Here is a 19,490-nt window from a genome sequence, read left to right on the forward strand (position 1 = left end):
CTGGGCAGGGTATTTGAGGGTGTATGGGAGTTTGCCCAACCAGTCTACATGTGTTTTGCGGACTTGGAGAAAGCATTCAACCGTGTTCCTTGGGGAATCCTATGGGGAGTACTCTGGGAGTATGGGGTCCCGGACCGCCTAACTCGGATGGTCAGCATTGCCAGCAATAAGTCTGACTCATTTCCAGGTAGAGGCAGAATCCACCAGGACAGCCCTTTGTCACTGATTTCATTCATAACCTTTATGGACAGAATTTCTAGGTGCATACCAAGGCTTTGAGGGGATCCAGTCTGGTGGCTGCAGATTGGGTCTCTGCTTTTTGCAGATGATGATGTAGTCCTGCTGCCTTCATCGGGCCGTGATCTTTGGCTCTTACTGGATTGGTTCCCAGTCAAGTGTGAAGCGGCTGGGATGAAACCGGAAAAAGGTGGCATGCCACCTCCGGGTCAGGGGTGAGATCCTGCCCCAAGTGGAGGAGTTCACTACCTTGGGGTCTAGTTCACGAGTTAGGAAATGATGGAACACGAGATTGACGGGCAGATTGGTGCAGTGGCTACAGTGACGCAGACTCTGCATCAGTCCGTTGTGGTGAAGAGGAAGCTGAACCGAAAGGCAAAGCTCTCAATTTACCGGTCGATCTATGTTCCTACCCTGACCTGTGGTCATGAGTTTTGGGTATTGACCGAACAGACAAGATGGTGGTTACAAGTGGCCAAAATCAGTTTCCTCCATAGGGTGGCTGGGCTTTCCCTTACATATAGGGTGAGAAGCTCCGCCATCCGGGAGAAACTCAGAGCAGAACCGCTGCTCCTCCACATTGATAGGAGCCAGATGACGTCCCTCAAACATGTAGATGCCTCCCTGGGGAGGTGTTAAGGGCACGGCCGATCAGTAGGAGGCCTTGGGGAAGACTCGGAGAAACCATGTCTCTCAGATGGATTGATTTTTTTGCATTCAACACCTCAGATAACATTATCAAATAGAGAAATGACAAAAATGTGACTTTTTGTCCAAAAGACTAAAACTATGATGGCTACCAAAAACAACACTATTCACAGGTCAGTTATTTCATGCATGTCATTGCAATCCCATCGACAATTCAATTAGACATACAAAATGACCTCTGAGAATAATAACTTGACGGCAATATTGCAACTCATCAATAAGGCTAACTATTATAACCAACAGCACAACATGAAAATGTTATTTTATGAAATGATTAACAGGAAAATGAATATGTTCATTTTTCTATGGCCCGGCCTGCCTGGTTCTCGAGCCTATAGTCCCAGTATGCTGTGCGGCACTAAAACAAGCATTGTTTACCGAAACAGCAGATTTGCCCTGCTTTACTGCCTGCCTGTCAACATGTTTTATCAAAATACACACGGTGCCCATTCCCCAGCACATTTATGTTTAGCTAAACTGCTCAGCACAAGGTGTTATTTACAGCCAAGAGCCAATTTGTATCCCCGAGGCAGCCTTGCACTTCGATCAAGCCACGTTTGTAGCTCTAGCACACCATAAAGAGATTGTTAGACAACAAAGGTAGTAAAACACAAAGGAAAACTATGGATGCGGTGATGGTTTATAGATTTTGCAATAAAAGCTGCAGGTGAGTTGGAAATGCAGTTTCATTGCGACTAATAGGGCGCTCCTCCAGCGTTTCAAATGGTAAATCTGACCTAACATCAGTGCAGTGGTCTTCTCATGTGAGCATTGAGGAACGTTTACATTACAATTAACTTTGACCCTGTTGCTGATTCACAGTGCAACTCAACCAGGAAGACTGGCATTGTTCCTGTCAGTTTAAGATTCTTACATGAATATATTTGATAATATATTTCACAAAAACCCATGCTGATCGGCTAGATACTGTAGCTGGCTTTATGAAAATCATATTGCTCACTTAAACTAGGTTTTATTTAGCTACATAATAAGCAAAACATAGAAAATCTAGGGTGACCATATTTTGATGACCGAAACCCAGGACACTCGGTCCAGCAATACTGAAATGATAATGAAAGTTTACTCAAAAGATGCCTTTATAATTTCAATACAAATAGAAAAGTTTGTAACCTGGGTTTTGTATGTGCCAGTATTTGCATGATTCCTTTTTTGATGAAAATCTTTGCTAAAATTTAAAATTTTAATTGCACATTACAAACTAGTCTGTTTACCCTGTATTGTAATAATTCCACAAAGTTAAGTTTCATCAATTCGTCATTGGCAATTAATTTTGCATTATTTTTAGCATGTAAAACTATAATTATTCTCTGTAAAATGTTCTATTTTTTCTGATTTTTGGGATTTGTAGAATGGATTGCAGTAATCCTTCGTTTACCGTGGTTAATCGGTTCGAGAACTGACTGTGATAAGTTAATTTTCACAAAGTAGGATTTCTTATTTATGAATTTAACCTGTTTACAACCTTCTAAATATGTTTTTTTAACATTATTAGAGTCCTCTAGACACAAACTAACACCCCATAGTCACCTTTACACTCGTACTAGCCGATATAGTAGACATAATAAGAGAAAATAAGACATAATATAGACTCACACATGTTAGCATTGAGAGAGTTCCTCGTCGCTGTTTTTTTACTTGCGGTTTCTGTGGTGGCAATTGTCTCATCAATATAACATAATGTAACATTACTGACACTTAGTGACCAGTGTAGAATACTAGACATCTCAATGCGTTTTTCAATGCATTTTCTGAATGCCTTATATTTGTATTTTAGTTCAGTGAGCCATTTTTTTTGCTTGAAAATGTATAATTTAGGGCAAAAATATGTAAAATTTGCATATTTTTACTAATAAAAGGCCATAGACAACCACAAAACAGCGCTGCTTTATTAATGAATATATTTTGAAAAACAGTATTAGAGTGAAGCCGCAAAATGCCAAGCACAATGTGGAGTATAACTGGATTAATATTATGGATTACACTATGGAAAAAATTGCCTTGGTTTTCCTACTGTTTGGTTTTTTCACTCACCTTTAGGATCAAATGAATGACAAAAATTATATTAGTATTATTATATTATAAAATTTTACCTATAGTCAAACACAAAGGAAGACTAATCAAAAACAGACACAAAAATGCTTCCAAAAAACAGTTTCCTTGTTAAGTTTTGTAATGTAACCAATATTTTCGGGGAAAATCGCAAGAACTTGGGAATTTGAACCGCCGTTGTGTCTCCAATTTTATTAGACTTCAACTCTGTAAGCGTCCGAGCATTAACTCTGGATCAGTATCAGCTGTTTTGCTTTTTTTTAGCTTTTTGCGGCCTTTTGGCTGCACTTATTCAAAAAGCTGCCCACGCGGCAGTCTCTCAAGGATTACGTCACATGTTCCACTGAAAAACAATGAAAACCAGGACATTTTCATCACTTTCTAAAAACCTTAAAATGAAGACAGCCAGGACAGGATGTGAAAACAGGACACATCCCAGGAAAACAGACCTTTGGACACCCACACAGTGCTGTATTGTACAGTAATTAAGGCAAAAGCAGGTAAATTATATGACACATTAGATGCCACCAGCACCTCTCAACCTGCTTGTTTTTATGTTCTTATATTATATTCAGTGTGATCTTGCAAAAGACTCAGACAGCAGAGAGCAGCAACCGCATCTCTTCTTGCGTTTGATGTTGACGCCGCGAAACAGGCTTTTATCCTGATCAGAGAGGCAGTTTGTACGGTCCAAAACGTCACGCTGTGCCTGCGGGCTTCCCGGGAAGTCTCAATGTAGGCTAAGTACAAAAAGTCATGTCATGGAACAGCCTCTATTTCAAATGATCAAACATATTAAGTGAAATGTAAGACAACAACAAATCAGATTTTCTACTGGGGCCACTAAACATTCACCCTCACGTAGACTGTGTACCATGAGAGTTCAATTGAGTTTTAAGAACTATTATACATATTCTATGCAAAAGCTTCAAGTCATGGTTCCAACTTCCCATAACCCCAAGTTATGTGAATCATTTATGAGTTGAATCAGAGATGGAAATAGGTGTTTGATCTGATTTTCTAAGTTTACCCTCTTAAAGATATGAGCAGTCCATCGTTTATATGCTAGATTTATTGGACCATACATCCAGAAAAAAGAACATCAAATCAAGGTTTTAAATTAATTTATATTTGACTGAGATAAATACAGATTGTGTCTAACTCATCCCACATTTCAAACGATTCAAACCACTCCAACGTCAAAATGTTCAACTCATTCAGGGCACATTTGCCATCTATCAGGACCCCCCCCCCCCCCCTGTAATTTTATACTTTTTGGGAAACTTTTCCCATTGAAAATGAATGGGCAATTTATTTGAAATAACTTCATAAAGTTAAAAACTTAGGTTTGGCCCTTAAAACACGAGACTAGCTCGGAAATTAGTTGAAGGAATACACTATGGGCCTGATCAACTAAGATCTGGTTTTCTCCCAACCTGATGGTTGCTGGTTCGATCCTGAATAGATTTCGGTAAATAGATTTCAACATGTGTCTAGGATATTTCACCATTCATTCTACATTCATTCTACAATTCAAAACAGATCAGCTCCAGCATCCACACGTCAATTTCTACTGTTATTTCTTAAACTGGTTCAGCTGTATTTGATCCCCTACCAACCAACAGGCATTCTGACACCCACAAAGCAGTCACGTGTCCATGAAACACACAAATGAGTCATGTCCCTTTAAGAAAGTACTCCTCATCTCAGCTCCTATCAAATGCAAACACATTTATAATATTGTGTTTTTTAACATACTGTGTCTGTTATGATAAACCAGGAGTGTCCAAACTTTTTTTTACTGTGGTCCACATAATGAAAAATGAAAGAATGCCAAGGCCACTTTGGCAAAGCAACACATGTAACACATGCTAAGAAGTTCTATATATTTCAAGGAAAAACTCCATCTCAGCTTTGTGATATAAGTGGAAAAGTGTATTATTGGTATCAGCTTTGCTCTTTTTTCCCATTTTTATGTTCTTTTGTTTCCATTTTTAAAATATTTAAACTTTTTTCTTAATCTTTGTTAATGTTCCTCTTGTAATTTTTTGACTTCATTCCCAAAATGTTTTGGTTTTATTCCCATATTATAACTCTTTCCCCAACCAAAATTTCCAAAAATTATAATATTACAACTTTTAAAGAATAATGTCTTTTTTCTTTAATATTTTAACTTTGATACTAAAATGTTATTTTAATAATTTTATAATAATAATTGTTATTTTTATCATAATATTATTCCTCATAAAATTATAACTTCCCCATTAGATTGCAACTTTCTTTCTCAATATTTTGACTTAATTCTTGTAAAATTACTAGTGATTTTTACATTTTTGCAGTTTTATTTTTTAGTTTTCTTCTTTTTTTCTTTCTATTTTTCGAATGTGCTGTGGGCCACAACAAAATAAACAGCCACAGGCTCCCCCCGGGCTGCACTTTGGACACCCCTGCAATGAACCTACCATTAAAATGATGTACTGTTCATATCTTTGTAAAGAGTCAAATACTTATTTCTCCCCACTGCACATAATCTTGAAGAAATCATTCTAGTGCCCTCAGGTATGCCCAAGCAATGAAACCATGCCGCATATTATCATTTTTTTCTGCTCTTCTTTGTTCATCCACTAGTTCTCTTTGTCTCTAAGTCCTAATGTGTCCACCCTTAACTCCTTCCGTTTTTTTCACCCCCTCATTTACTATGTCGCTCTCTTTTTTTTTTTGCTTTCCTTCTTATTGATTCCCTTTCAGTCTTACCCCCTACTCTCTCTCTCGGTAAATCACTATCCAGACAGCTCTATCTCCACTCACTCCCACTGGTCTCTCACTCACACACACACACACACACACACACACGCACACACCACACATACACACTTCCTCAGTGTGTCCTTGTCCTAGTTGTCCTGCAATTTGATGTTATCACTCCCTGTCTGCTCAACACTTCTCTTCTTTTCTCAGACAGAAAGTCTGTTTTTGGAAAAAAAAAAAAAAAAAGAAAAGCATCTTTGATACATTTCCATCACCACAAAGATGCCAGTGTAGGTTAATATATGCTAAACTATCTGAACAAAACATCCACATCTTAGTTTTGTTTTATAGGTTACAAAGCAAACTCGTGTAATACTGTATCTAGTAACAGATCGTGAATAATCAATCCCGGAGGGGGACACAATTTGAAATGCTATTGAGAACCTGTATTATTTGCCTGTACAAACCACTGTATCCACTGTACCCCGACACTTCTCTGCTAGATTTGTTGAGAAGTACTGCTTTAGACGTACTGTCATCCCTCGCCACTTCAAATTTTGAAATTTTTTAAAAGTATATTAATTAATAAATCACGCTGTTTCGTGGTTGAACATGGCCTATTCTTAGTGAAAAAATATGCATATTTCAGGTAAATTTACATATGTTTTTGCCTAAATGAAGTATTTTCAAGCATAAAAATAGCTAAATGGAATAATGGGTGCCACACACTGTAGGAGATAAACAACAGCGATAAGTGAAACTCATCCCCAACGCGTAGCAAACACTGCACACGGGAGGCGACGAGCGGCTACATTGGTGAGCGACGCGTTCACATCCAGAGCGTATTGTACAAGTCTCCCACGGTGTAGGCGAACACAAGCCAAAGCAAAATGTTTGCAAAAATGTTGCATGTTAACTGAAAAACACGCTAACCTGGTCGGACGTTAACCGATGTACTACTGTAAAAGTCTGATCACCTTCTGGGTATACAGTATCTGGGAAGTCAAATCCATTCATTTGTTCGTCGGAGCATACAAATATATCTCATACATTTGACTTGCTGCTCCCCAGCTGTCAAAAAAGCTGGCTTTTCCTCTCTATAGAAGGATGCCAGTGACACCTCCCCACCCCTTCAGGATCTCTTCAGGGTGAGGAGAGTACTGCAGTACCTCCCGTATGACATTTCTATCATGTATTTTATTGTGGAATTAGCACAATGATGCCACACTTACATTAAAGACATTACAAGGGCTGTAGAAAGCCATGGTGTATAATAAATGTTTTTGCAACATTATATTATTGCCGACATGCTGACAAACACAAACTGGCAGGCGCCATGATCCAACTGAGTGCACTTAGACAGTAGGTGGAGCTTGTGCACTAAGCCAAGAAGAAACGCTGGCGCCAGCCTCATCTTAGGTTTCTGCCCTGTATTTGATCAGGAAGTGTGCAAATTCTGGTATTTTTTCTTCAGAAACTGTTAAAAAAAAACACAATTGGAATCATAGAACAAATGCATACAGTTAAATGGACAATATTATTATTTATTTTACTCAAACAATTTTATGTAATAAAAGGAATAATTGCAATATTTTGTTGCTATTGTTATATTGTTTTATGTTGTTGTATTTATATATTGTTAAATTGGTCACAAATAAGTTTGTTGACATATATATACTGTATATATATATATGTTGTTTTTATTTATTTATTTATTTATTTTTGTTTGTTTGTTTGCCTAAAATCTTTGTCCTGTGTTTTATTCTGATTATAATCATAAACAAAAATTAAAGATAAATCACAAAATCATTCAACAATCTTGAAAAAAAATCACATGAAATGTATTGATATCAATACTGGCATTTTAGTGACTTGGTATCGTTTGCAGTACAGTCGTCCCTCGCTACATCACGTTTTTTTATTTTTTTATTTTTTTTAATGTATTAATTAATAAATGGCCGCTGTTTTTTTGGTCTAAAAATATTGAAAAACAAGTTATACATAGTATTCTGGGCACTAGGCATAGTAATGTCACATGACATTAGATTAGATTAGCTTCACACTGCATGTAGTCAGCCATTGCATGTCCAAAACGACATAGTTCTCCTCCCATTCCATGTGGAAGATGTAATGTTTTGGATTCTTACTTTGTCTTTCTTCCCCACTCTGTTTGAAACACTTTCTGAAGTTTAGAATACAGTGTTCATCGCAGGGGATAGATTCCCAAGATAGCTCGCCATAAGTGAAGTCCACGAAGTAACCAACTTTATTTGTCAACAATTATTATATATGTTTTAAGGCTGTAAAACCCCTCACAATACACTTTGTACACTTTTCTCAGACAGGCATTAACATTTTCTCACATTTCTCTCTTGGTTAAATTTCGTTTGAATTGTAATAGTCCATCTATTAGGTTGGACACAAGAAATTATTAACTGACTCATGCGTATTTACTCCTCTGACCATGCCTTGTCCTGGCGCCATTCGGCTGTAGCGTTTTGCATCGTTGTTAAAACATATTTCTCCTTCCGTCATATTTTCCTCCTGCTGTCCTACTCCTTGAACCGAAGATTCATTTATTCCATAATGGCGCCCTAAAGCCGTTTAGCTTCTTCGTCTGTTGTTTATTGGCGGTTAGCAAGCAGCTCACCCAGGTAGCTAGTTTGCTAGCGACCACTGACCATAACAGGGAACGGCACAAAGGAGATTGATTGACAATGGCAAATCAATCAGCCAAATCAGGATGCAGAACACAATGGACAGGCCAATAAGCCAGTAAGGACTGTGGTGGCTCTATATTTAGCCGGGTATTGTCCACTGTGAGTTCCTAATATGCTCGTACCGGTACGTAAACACATACTGAGATGAGATGGAGCTGCACACATCTTCAACTCTCACATGAGTGTACCACACCCTCTACTGGTAGCAGTAGTAAATTCAATAACAGACACACACACACACAACAGAGCACCGATAGATAGCTTTAATACACAAGGACGCAGAACACAATGTGCGTTCATACGCTGTTAAAAACAAACATGCAAAATTGCAATTAAAAAAAAATCTGTGAAACAGCAAATCCACGAAATGTGAAGCATGATGTAGTGAGGGAGCACTGTACGTAAATTACAGAGGCTAGCTAGTTAGCGTGCTATGCTAGCGACGGCCGTCTCTTGTGTCCCTGCAGTGATGCCATAGGCTGAGCAATGTGTTGTAAACAAAGAATAATACGAGTGTAAAGGTGACTATGGGATGTTATTTAATGTCTACAGGGCTCTAATAATGGTGCAAATATATTGGTATTTATTTATTTCCATCCATCCATCTTCTATGCTGTTTACTCTCACTAGGGTCGTGGTTATGCTGGAGCCTATTCCAGCTGACTTTGGGCGAGAGGAGGGGTATATTGGTAAAAACATATGGTATTTATAAAGTCATATATACAGGTTTAACTACAAAAATATTTGTTTGTATTATTATTGAATCTTACTTGGTGGAAATTCACTTATCACGGCTGGGTCTGGAACCAGTTAACCGCGATAAACAAGGAACGACTGTACAAAATATTAACCTTTGATGAACAGCATTATAAGTGGAGCATAAAAAAAACAATAGACATGTAAACATGGTGGGCTTTCTAACATATCCTGAAAGTGCTGTATTGTTACACCACTGTGATCACTGATCACTGACAAAAATGTTAATTACAATTCTATTCAGTCTTCATTTTAATGTGCAAACAGAAAAAAACCCCACCAGAATCCTAATGTAGAACACTCCAGTTCCGCCTTATAATGTTGACAATAGATTTTATCATAATCCTCTTTCAAAGGATGATGTCAATTTTTCACACAAATTAAGATGGTTGAGTATTGACTGAGTCGTTCCAAGTTTTTTACTGAACCGCGACTCGTGGGTATTCTTCTGTTAACTCATTCATTTATCCAACTGCTGCAACCCAAATTAAAAAGGAAAGCAGATAACATGACATTAATTGTGCAACTACATTTCCATACATTTATTAACGCCATGGAAAAAGCAACTGATCTGCTCCTTGCCTCAAAACAACTCTCCTTCCACTTCCTGTTACTGTCCGAACTGCTAGCTAACACCCAGCCAAGCACTCGAAGAACCCAGGAATTTGTAAACTTGAGACTCAGTAGACTCACCAACGCCAGCATGAGCAAGCGAATCGTGAACCTAAGTCGAGTAGGTGGACTCGGTTGGGTTTCTCGAGTGACATAGTCGCCGTATTATGCACTGAATTATACGTTGATGTCACCGCCATATTGGATGTGGCAAGAGAGAAAGGGTAAGATGCCTAACTCATGTTCTGCATGAACCAGTTTACAGTTCAAACAAGATCTCATAGGATTACCTTTCACATGTAAGGCTGAATTTTTTGGGGGGGGATTGTTGTGCCATAATACTGTGGATTCCTGTGGTGAAACCAGCCTCTTTAGTAGAAAGGCGATTTATTAAGTTTGGTCTGTTTTCTTGCATTTGTTTTTGCCACATCCAAATCTATCGTTGCAACAGACCAACCATCTCAATGTTTGCCTTGTGCTTATATATGTCTATAGGATTTTTTTTTTTGGCGCGCATGCGTGCTGTGCCCCCCGACTCGAGTGAATCGAATACTCAATTCACTTGAGTGACTCAAAAAAACTCGAGTCAGTAAAAGCAATCGAGTTTACCAATACTAACACAGATCTGGATGGCATGCGTGTTTCTTTAAGAAGTTCAGTAGATGGTATTGCTGCTGTAAATGTTCCACGTATATAATTGTGTCTACAAAGGAGTGAGACAAAATGCAATCCCATTTTTGTCATCATGTGAGTAATGTACAGAATACAAGTCCAATAGCTGGTCACAAATGGGCTCGAGGAAAAACACACACATGTACCTGAAAGGCAGTATGCCATCACAGCCCCAGAAAACTGTAATTAGCTTTGATCCTAATCTCATCAGGTGACCTGACAGGGAACACCAACACTAATGGTAACATAATGCATCACCCATTACAAAGCAAAAAAGGTGAATAACTCCTTTCTGGCTGTATTGTTTGGATCAGTTTAGTACAGTATGGTTTGGACTACACATGTACTGATGCATATTAGCTTTGAATTTACAACTGCAACATGAAGCACACTATTTAAAGGGGCTCATCCCACTCATAGCAGGGGCTTTTTAAATGATATTGAATCTCAGTGGGGCACTATGGTATGTTTCTTTCATAATCAGTCATTCACATTGCTGGTCTAGCACTAAGAAAATCAGGCACAGAATACAGTATATACTACAGTGGTGGAGGGATGGTAGGATATAAAGCCATCCAGGATTTTGAATCAATGGATGTGAACAAAAATGTGGACAACAGCCAAACTCTCCCATTAAGGGCTAAAGCCTGGAAGAAGACTGTATCAAGACTCTGGGGTATGTGTGTGTGTTTGTGTGTACGTGTGCTAACTGTGTGCCAACTCAACCACGCCAGCAAAAAAAAAAAAATCAAAGAAGAAAACTGGCAACAACTCATATAACTGTACTGAAGGAATAAGAGACAGGAAGGGAGAAGGAAATGATCATTAAATAGTGTAAAAATTTGTCAATTTAAATCAGGGGCTTTGAGCTCATGGAAATGGCCGGCAGACCCCTGATCTAATGGACCATATTTTGTGGCCCCCTACTTGACATGAAAGATTAGTGTACAGTATGTGAGGCCTGCTTGGATGAGTTCAGAGGCACTTGCTAGGACAAGCAACACTAACTATCATGTTGCCAATACAAAAATCATAGCACAACATGTAACAGGTAAGTAAACACACTACTACTACTACTATGGAGAACTATGGTAAGTTAGTCTGGTTGAAACTGATCAGAGTGAATACTTGATGCGGCCCAACCCCCAGTTACATTGAGTCTGAGACCCCTGGTTTAGAACATATTCTGTAGGATCCAGGCTTTGTGTGCCTACTGTATGTCTGGGCCACACCAAGTTAGGACAGGTTTTTACAAGAGTGACATTGTAAAATATGCAAATTCGGCGTGTGTATGGAGTGTCTAACGTAAAAATTCAATCACACTTCTCTCACATTTATCTCTATTTATCTTTGTTCTTCACATTTGAGGTAGAAAATCAATGGTTAAACTAAATGTAAATCAAATCTAAATATTAAAATTAATTATAAATATACAGTAATCCCTCGCTACACTGGGGTTCAGATGTCGCTCTTTCATATCATGGTTTATTGAGCTAGCAGACCTGAGCCATGGCTGAGATCGAGTGAGTAAAGGTTGGCAGTGGTAAGCTTTTGTCTCATTTGTCCTCCTTCCCCACTCTGTTTGAAAAGCTTTCCTAAGTTTAGAATACGTAAATTGGAGAGGCTAACTAGTTAGCTCACTAGCTTGCTATGCTACTGTCTGTTATATCCCTGCAGTGATCCCAAAGCCTGAGCAATGTGATGTAAACAAATAATAATCATTTTGTGTCTACAGGGCTATAATAATAATGTTAAAACCTGTATTTAGAAAGTCATGAACAGGTTTTCTATGCCCTAACTAAGAAAATATTATATTTGTTAACATTAACTCATAAAATTAATTTAACATGGTAAGGTCTAGAACGGGTATACTGGACCCTGTCCTAGGTGATTACAGGCAACAGGCGGGGTACACCCTGGACTGGTCGCCAGCCAATCGCAGGGCACATACTGTATATACAAACAACCATTCACACTCACATTTACACCTATGGACAATTTACAGTCTCCAATTAACCTAACATGCATATTCTTGGAACGTGGGAGGATGCTGGAGTACCAGAAGAGGACATATAAATCTACATATAAATGTTGTGTGTGAATGAGAGGGACCCAAGTGGAAGAGTGAGGTTACAGGTAGAAAAGATCAAGAAGGTGGAGGATTTCAAGTACTTAGGGTCAACAGTCCAGAGCAATGGAGAGTGTGGAAAAGAGGTGAAGAAGCGTGTACAGGCAGGATGCTACGGGTGGAGAAAAGTGTCAGGTGTGATGTGTGATAGAAGAGTTTCAGCTAAAATGAAAGGAAAGGTGTACAAAACTGTGATGAGACCAGCGATGCTGTTTGGTCTAGAGACAGTGTCAATGAGGAAAAGACAGGAGACAGAGCTGGAGGTAGCAGAGATGAAGATGCTGAGGTTCTCTCTGGGAGTGACCAGGAAGGATAGGATCAGGAATGAGTACATCAGAGGGACAGCACATGTTAGAGGTTTTGGAGATAAAGTCAGAGAGGCCAGACTGAGATGGTTTGGACATGTCCAGAGGAGAGATAGGGAATATATAAGGTAGAAGGATGCTGAGTTTGGAACTGCCAGGCAGGAGGCCTAGAGGAGGACCAAAGAGGAGGTTTATGGATGTAGTGAAAGACGACGTGAAGGTAGTTGGTGTGAGAGAAGATGATGCAGAAGACAGGGTTAGATGGAGGCAATTGACTCGCTGTGGTGACCACTGAAGGGAAAAGCCGAAAAGAAAAGAAGAAGAAGAAGAAGAAGAAGAGAAGATAAACATTAACTTAAACGTTAATAAAATATGGAAATAGACCCCACCTCTGACCGCTGTGCTGCGAATGCAAAGGTGAAGTGAACAGGATAAAAAAAACAATTAATGACTGGACACCAACAGATACTGATTAAAACTGCCCAGGTGTTGCATGAAAAAACACACCACTAGCCTGCTGTTACACATATTTCCCAACCAGGGTCCCATCTGCACTGAGCTCAGACACCAGCTGGACAACATTGTTGTGTGTGTGCTTGTGTCTGTTTAGCATTTTAGAATTGAGCTTTCATTAACAAGTTTCACCTGTCAGCTGCCTTCTGCGTCTCATTGAACTATAATTCCCATAATCCTGTCTATAATGTAACATCTGAGTTCCCCTAACCAGTATAGGCACACACAAACACATAGTCACTCAAATCAGTCGTCATTATCATAATCTATTTTTGCTTTTTGTGATTCTCATGACTGCATTTGTGTGTGATTTTATGTAAGGCTGTCTGTTTTTTGTGTGTTTAAATGAAATCAGACGGATTAAGCAGCAAAACAGCCCCAGACCATCACACTACCACCACCATATTTTACTGTTGATGTTTCCTTTTCTGAAATGCAGTGTTACTTTTACGCCAGATAGAATGGGACACACACCTTCCAAAAACATTTGTCTCGTCAGACCACAGAAAATTTTCCCAAAGATCTTGGAAATCATCAACATGTTTTCTGGCAATGTTTTCTAGAACGCGTATTGTTTTGAGAAGCCAAACTCTTTACTTAACTGTCCCCAGCAACTAAGTGGAACAACGTTCTTCATCACGGAAATCTGACCAGAACTGGATTTAGGAGACCAAGTTTGTGTAAATTGCTGTTATTGGACTACAATACTGATGGGGATGTCATAATACTAAATACTACCCTATACTAATATATAATAATAATAATAATAATAATAATATTAATAATAAATAATAATAATAATATAATATTATAATAATATAATAATACCCTAAATACTACCAGCATGTAAGCTTTCCCACGAGGGAAAATAACATCCTGGACCAAGTCTACAGCAACATGAAAGGTGCTTTGAAGGCTGTTCCAAGACCCCACTTTGGAAAGGCCGACCACATCTCCATATTCCTTTATCCAACATACAGACAACTTCTTAAACAAGCTCCCCCTGTAAGTACAGCAGTTAAAGTGTGGAATGAAGAAACTGATCAAGTACTTCAGGACTGCTTTGGCTGCACAAACTGGGATGTGTTTAAAACTGCACCGGGGAGAGAAGATTGTACAGTTGATTTGGATGAATACGCGTCTGCTGTTACTGGCTACATTAGCACATGTATAGAGACTGTTAGCACCACCAAGTATTACAGAAAATACCCTAACCAAAAACAGTGGATGAACTGTGATGTAAGGGCTAAGGTACGTGCTTGTTCGACTGCATTTGTCATGGGCACCGCTGATGACTACAAAAAGGCCAGATATGACCTGAGGAGGTCCATACGAGAGGCCAAAAGACAGTACAGACAGAAGCTTGAGGGCTACTATTCCACCTCAGACCCTCGGCACATGTGGGCGAGGCTCCAGCACATCACAGACTATCGACAGCGGAGTAGCATAGCCACATCCAGCCAAACCACACTTCCAGATGAGCTGAACGAGTTCTATGCCCGCTTTGACACCCAAACTCCTGATGAGATGAGAGGGTGGCTGGATTTGGGGAGCACACAGGACTCACCTCTCATGGTGACATCAGCTGATGTGCGCAGGGTTCTGAACAAAACAAACCCACGAAAAGCAGCAGGCCCAGACAACATCTCAGGTCGTGCACTTCGGGTTTGCTCATCAGAGCTAGCTGATGTGCTTGCTGACATATTTAACCTGTCGCTTGCACAAGCATCTGTACCGACCTGCTTTAAGTCCACCACCATAGTGCCCGTACCCAAGAAGAGCAACGTGACCTGCTTGAACGACTTATTGCCCTATAGCACTCACTCCTATTGTAATGAAGTGCTTTGAAAGAATAGTCATGACCCACATCAAAAAGAGCATCCCGGCAACTGTGGACCCTCTACAGTTTGAATATCGCCAGGAACCAGTCCACGGATGATGCAGTCAACACTGCCATCCACACAGCCCTTTCTCACCTACAGGGCCAGGACACATATGTCAGAATGCTATTTATAGACTATAGCTCTGCTTTTAACACAGTCAGCCCCCACAAACTCACAAATAAGCTCCTCACACTTGGCCTGTCACCCTCCCTCTGTAACTGGGTGTTTAACTTTCTAACAGGCAGGCCCCAGTCAGTCAGAGTCCACAATCGCACATCCAGCTCAAGAATTGTGAGCACTGGGACCCCACAGGGGTGTGTGCTGAGTCCGCTCCTCTACACGCTCTTCACCTATGATTGCGTGGCCTCCCAGAACAACACCAGCATCATTAAATTTGCGGATGACACTACAGTCATCGGCCTGATCATGTCATGATAACAATCTCCTTCTCAATACAGATAAGACTAAAGAGATGATCATCGACCCAAGAACAAGGGAAAAGGCGCCGCATAGACCCCTGTTTATTGATGAGACTGAGGTGGAGGGGGTGAAAACCTTCAAGTTCCTTGGCACACACATCAGCGAGGACCTCACCTGGTCTTACAACACCCAACAAATTATGAAGAAGTCCCAAAGGAGACTGTACTTCCTGAGAAGACTGAGGAAATTTGGCATGTCCATCACAATCCTGAGTTGCTTGTACAGATGCACCATCGAAAGTGTCCTTACCGCCTCCATCACTGTTTGGTACGGTAACTGTACAACACGTGATAGGAAGGCACTCCAGCGGGTGATCAAGACCTCACAGAACATTGTTGGGGCAGCCCTCCCCTCACTGCAAGACATTTATAAAACTCGAGTCCAACGAAGAACACACAATCTCATTAAGGACAGCACACATCCACAACACTCATTATTCACACTTCTACCGTCAGGCAGACGCTACAGGAGTTTGAAGTCCAGGACCAGGACTGGACTGGCGAACAGCTTTTACCCACAGGCCATCAGGCTTCTCAACGAAGCACTCACACACGCCGCACGCAACACACGCACACACTCATAACACTTTATTTATTTACTTATTTATTTATTCATTTATTTGTATTATTTATCTGTATTAATGTCTCTTCTGTTGTTGTTGCTTAATTTATTGGTATTTATGTTTCTTATGATGGCATTTATGTTTGTTATGTTCTTATTCTTTTTCTTGTGTTTTCTTTCTTTTCTTGGGAGAATGAACAGAATAAGAATTTCATTGCATAGTATAACTGCCTGTTTTACTATGCATATGACAATAAAACTCTTGAATCTTGAATACAACTTGATGTAAAAAAAAATCAGAACTATCCCTTTTAATAATAAAAAAAAAAAGTTGCATTTAAACACTGCATTTTCATGTTCAGTTGTGTTGTCATTGACTAATATTTAAATTTGTTTGATGATCACACACCCAACACCAAATCTCACAATAGTTAAGTTTACACAGTACTGCGGTATCCTGTAAGGTGCATTGTGGTCAAAACCTTTGTCAACCCCTGGTCAAAAATAATATATATATATTTTTACCTTGCTTTCAAGTATTTAATCTTGCTGATATTTCCATTTGTGCAATGCATAGTGTCACCCTAAACACTACAAGACCATATTTGGATTTCTACCATTTCGAACTAAACATGCAAGGTGTGTGTCGCCCACGTTTAAGTGTTTAGTCTAAGTGTTTGCATGCATATTGATTTCCTCTAGTTCATGATTTTGCATGCACTGGCCTCTTTGCATGAAATGAGAAGACATGCAAAATGTTAAGACTTGACCCTATTTACGCGGGCATACAAAAACACATGTAGAAAGTGAAATGCAAATAAGATGTGCTCTCTGGCTCTTATGCATAAATAATTTATGTAAATGAGTCACGCTTGCGGGAAAATGACTGCTGCCTTGTAAAGGGACAGCGGTCATCATGGCACGATGCCGTGCAAGCTGAATGAGTATTCAGTATTCTGCTGTGTATTTTATCATCTGAAGGGACTAAATATTTTCTGTCCATTCGTCAGACGCTTCTTTAATCAGCACCGTATTACTTGAATTGTATGTGGTGCTAACGTTGCCCGCTGTTAGGAGCCTCATTTCAGCTCACTTTATGAGTTTACTGACAAGAATGACAAGTTGAATGAAATTAATGACATTTGCAAACACAAAGTGAACATTTTAACCCATAAAAAAGCAGCCAGCCCTTACCAATGTGCACCCCCATCCATAAGCGACTTAAATATGCTTACAAAAAAACTGAAAAGCATTGTTTTTACATTTATCTTCAACTAAAAAGATAACGTGCCACCCAATTTACAAATTAATACAAAAAATCTGAAATAAAAATACCGTTACCTCAAAATTAAAATGCTGTAAGTGAAAAATAATAATAATAATAATAAATTATAACTACATCAATCAACATCAACTTACAACATACAAAAACTAAATAAAATACCAATACTGTAGAGTCGTCCCTTGATGATTCGTGCTTTGACTTCCGTGGCTTATCTTTATCACGGTTTTTATAAATTTATATATTAAAAAAATATTTTTTGGTTGATTTCATGCTATTATTCGGCAAAAATGTGCACATTTAAACAAATTTGATGTGTTTTTGAACAGAATCAGTGACACCGATTCTGTTCATAATTTTCTTGGACAGAATTTGTGGGCGCAGCCAAGACGTTGAGGGAATCCAGTTCGGGGGCCTTAGGATCAACGTCTCTGCTATTTGCAGACAATTGGTTTATGATGGCCTCATCAGGCTGTGAACTTCAGTGTTTACTGGGCCGGTTTGCAGCTGAGTGTGAAGTGTCAGGGATGAGACTCTGCACCTCCAACTCTGAGGGAGGACTTTTTTGCACACTCCGGGTTTGGAATGAGTTCCTGCCCCAGGTGGAGGAGTATCTTGTGGCCTTGTTCACGAGTGAAGGAAGGTTGGAGCGTGAGGTCGACAGGCGGATCGGCGCAGCGTCTGCAGTAATGCGGTCGCTATACCGGACCGTCGTGGTGAAAAGAGAGCTGAGCTGGAAGGCAAAGCACTCAATTTACCGGTCAATCTAGGCTCCCACCCTCACTAGAACGAGATTGCGGATACAATCAGCTGAAATGAGTTTCCTTCAGTGGCTGGACTCACCCTAAGAGATAGGGTGAGGAGGTCAGTCATCTGGGAGGGCCTCAGAGTAGAGCCACTGCTCCTTCACATCGAAAAGAGTCAGTTGAGGTGGTTCGGGCATCTAGTCCGGATGCCTCCCGGAAGCCTCCCTGATGAGGTGTTCCGGGCATGCCCAGCCGAGAGAAGGCCCAGGCGATTATGGGGGGGGTTATGTCTCACAGCTGGCCTAGGAACGCATTGGTGTCCTCCCGGTGCCACTGGAAGAGGTGGCCGGAGACCGGGAGGTCTGGGCTTACCCTACTAAGACTGCTTCCCCCACGAACCGGACCCGGATAAGCGGAAGAAAAATGGAATGGAATGGAATGGAATGGAATATTTTTACTCTACTACTCTTGTGCTAACTAATAATGTCTCGAAGAACACAGTGTTCACACGGAGTTTGAAGCAGCGTCCATCCAATAGTTAATAGTTAATAGTAATAACTACTTTTAATATGATTATATTAAAGACCAACTATTTTCTCCAATTTTTTACACCCCCTGGTGACCACAGCACACTTAGCATTTGCCTATATTGCGTAATGGACCAGCTGGCTCTGTGGCTATACTGTATAACACATGAAAGCCATTAGTGAGGTTTTTTTGTAAAATACAACTAGTCAAAGATGTGCGATGTTACGCATTACATTGTCACATTGTTCATGCTAAATATGTTCTTAAGCTGACACTTTGTTGTGCTGCACAAATGTACTTTGAATTGATAAAAAATATTTTCCTCCACTGTATGTACACAATCTAACAATGTACAGTAGACGACCCGTGACTTTACCAAGATAATGAGCTCAATTTGTATGAGGTAATCGAACTATGTTCCTTTTTCATGTGTAGCACAGCACGGAGCCATTCGACAGCATGGTGAATCAAGTTGATACGAGGTAAAGAATCTTATTCATTTGAAAAAGCTGAGAGGAAGTCACAGAGTGGCCCATTGCAT

General features: G+C 39.8%; 1 protein-coding gene across 3 annotated transcripts in view; it reads right to left on the reverse strand.

Annotated features, from left to right (window-relative positions):
• Positions 1-19,490, reverse strand: part of dcc (DCC netrin 1 receptor) — a 367,931-nt gene that overhangs the window by 256,989 nt on the left and 91,452 nt on the right. The gene's annotated exons all lie outside the window — the stretch shown is intronic.

This window comes from Dunckerocampus dactyliophorus, chromosome 17 (genome assembly GCF_027744805.1).
Source record: "Dunckerocampus dactyliophorus isolate RoL2022-P2 chromosome 17, RoL_Ddac_1.1, whole genome shotgun sequence".
In the NCBI taxonomy this organism is placed as follows: Eukaryota; Metazoa; Chordata; class Actinopteri; order Syngnathiformes; family Syngnathidae; genus Dunckerocampus; species Dunckerocampus dactyliophorus.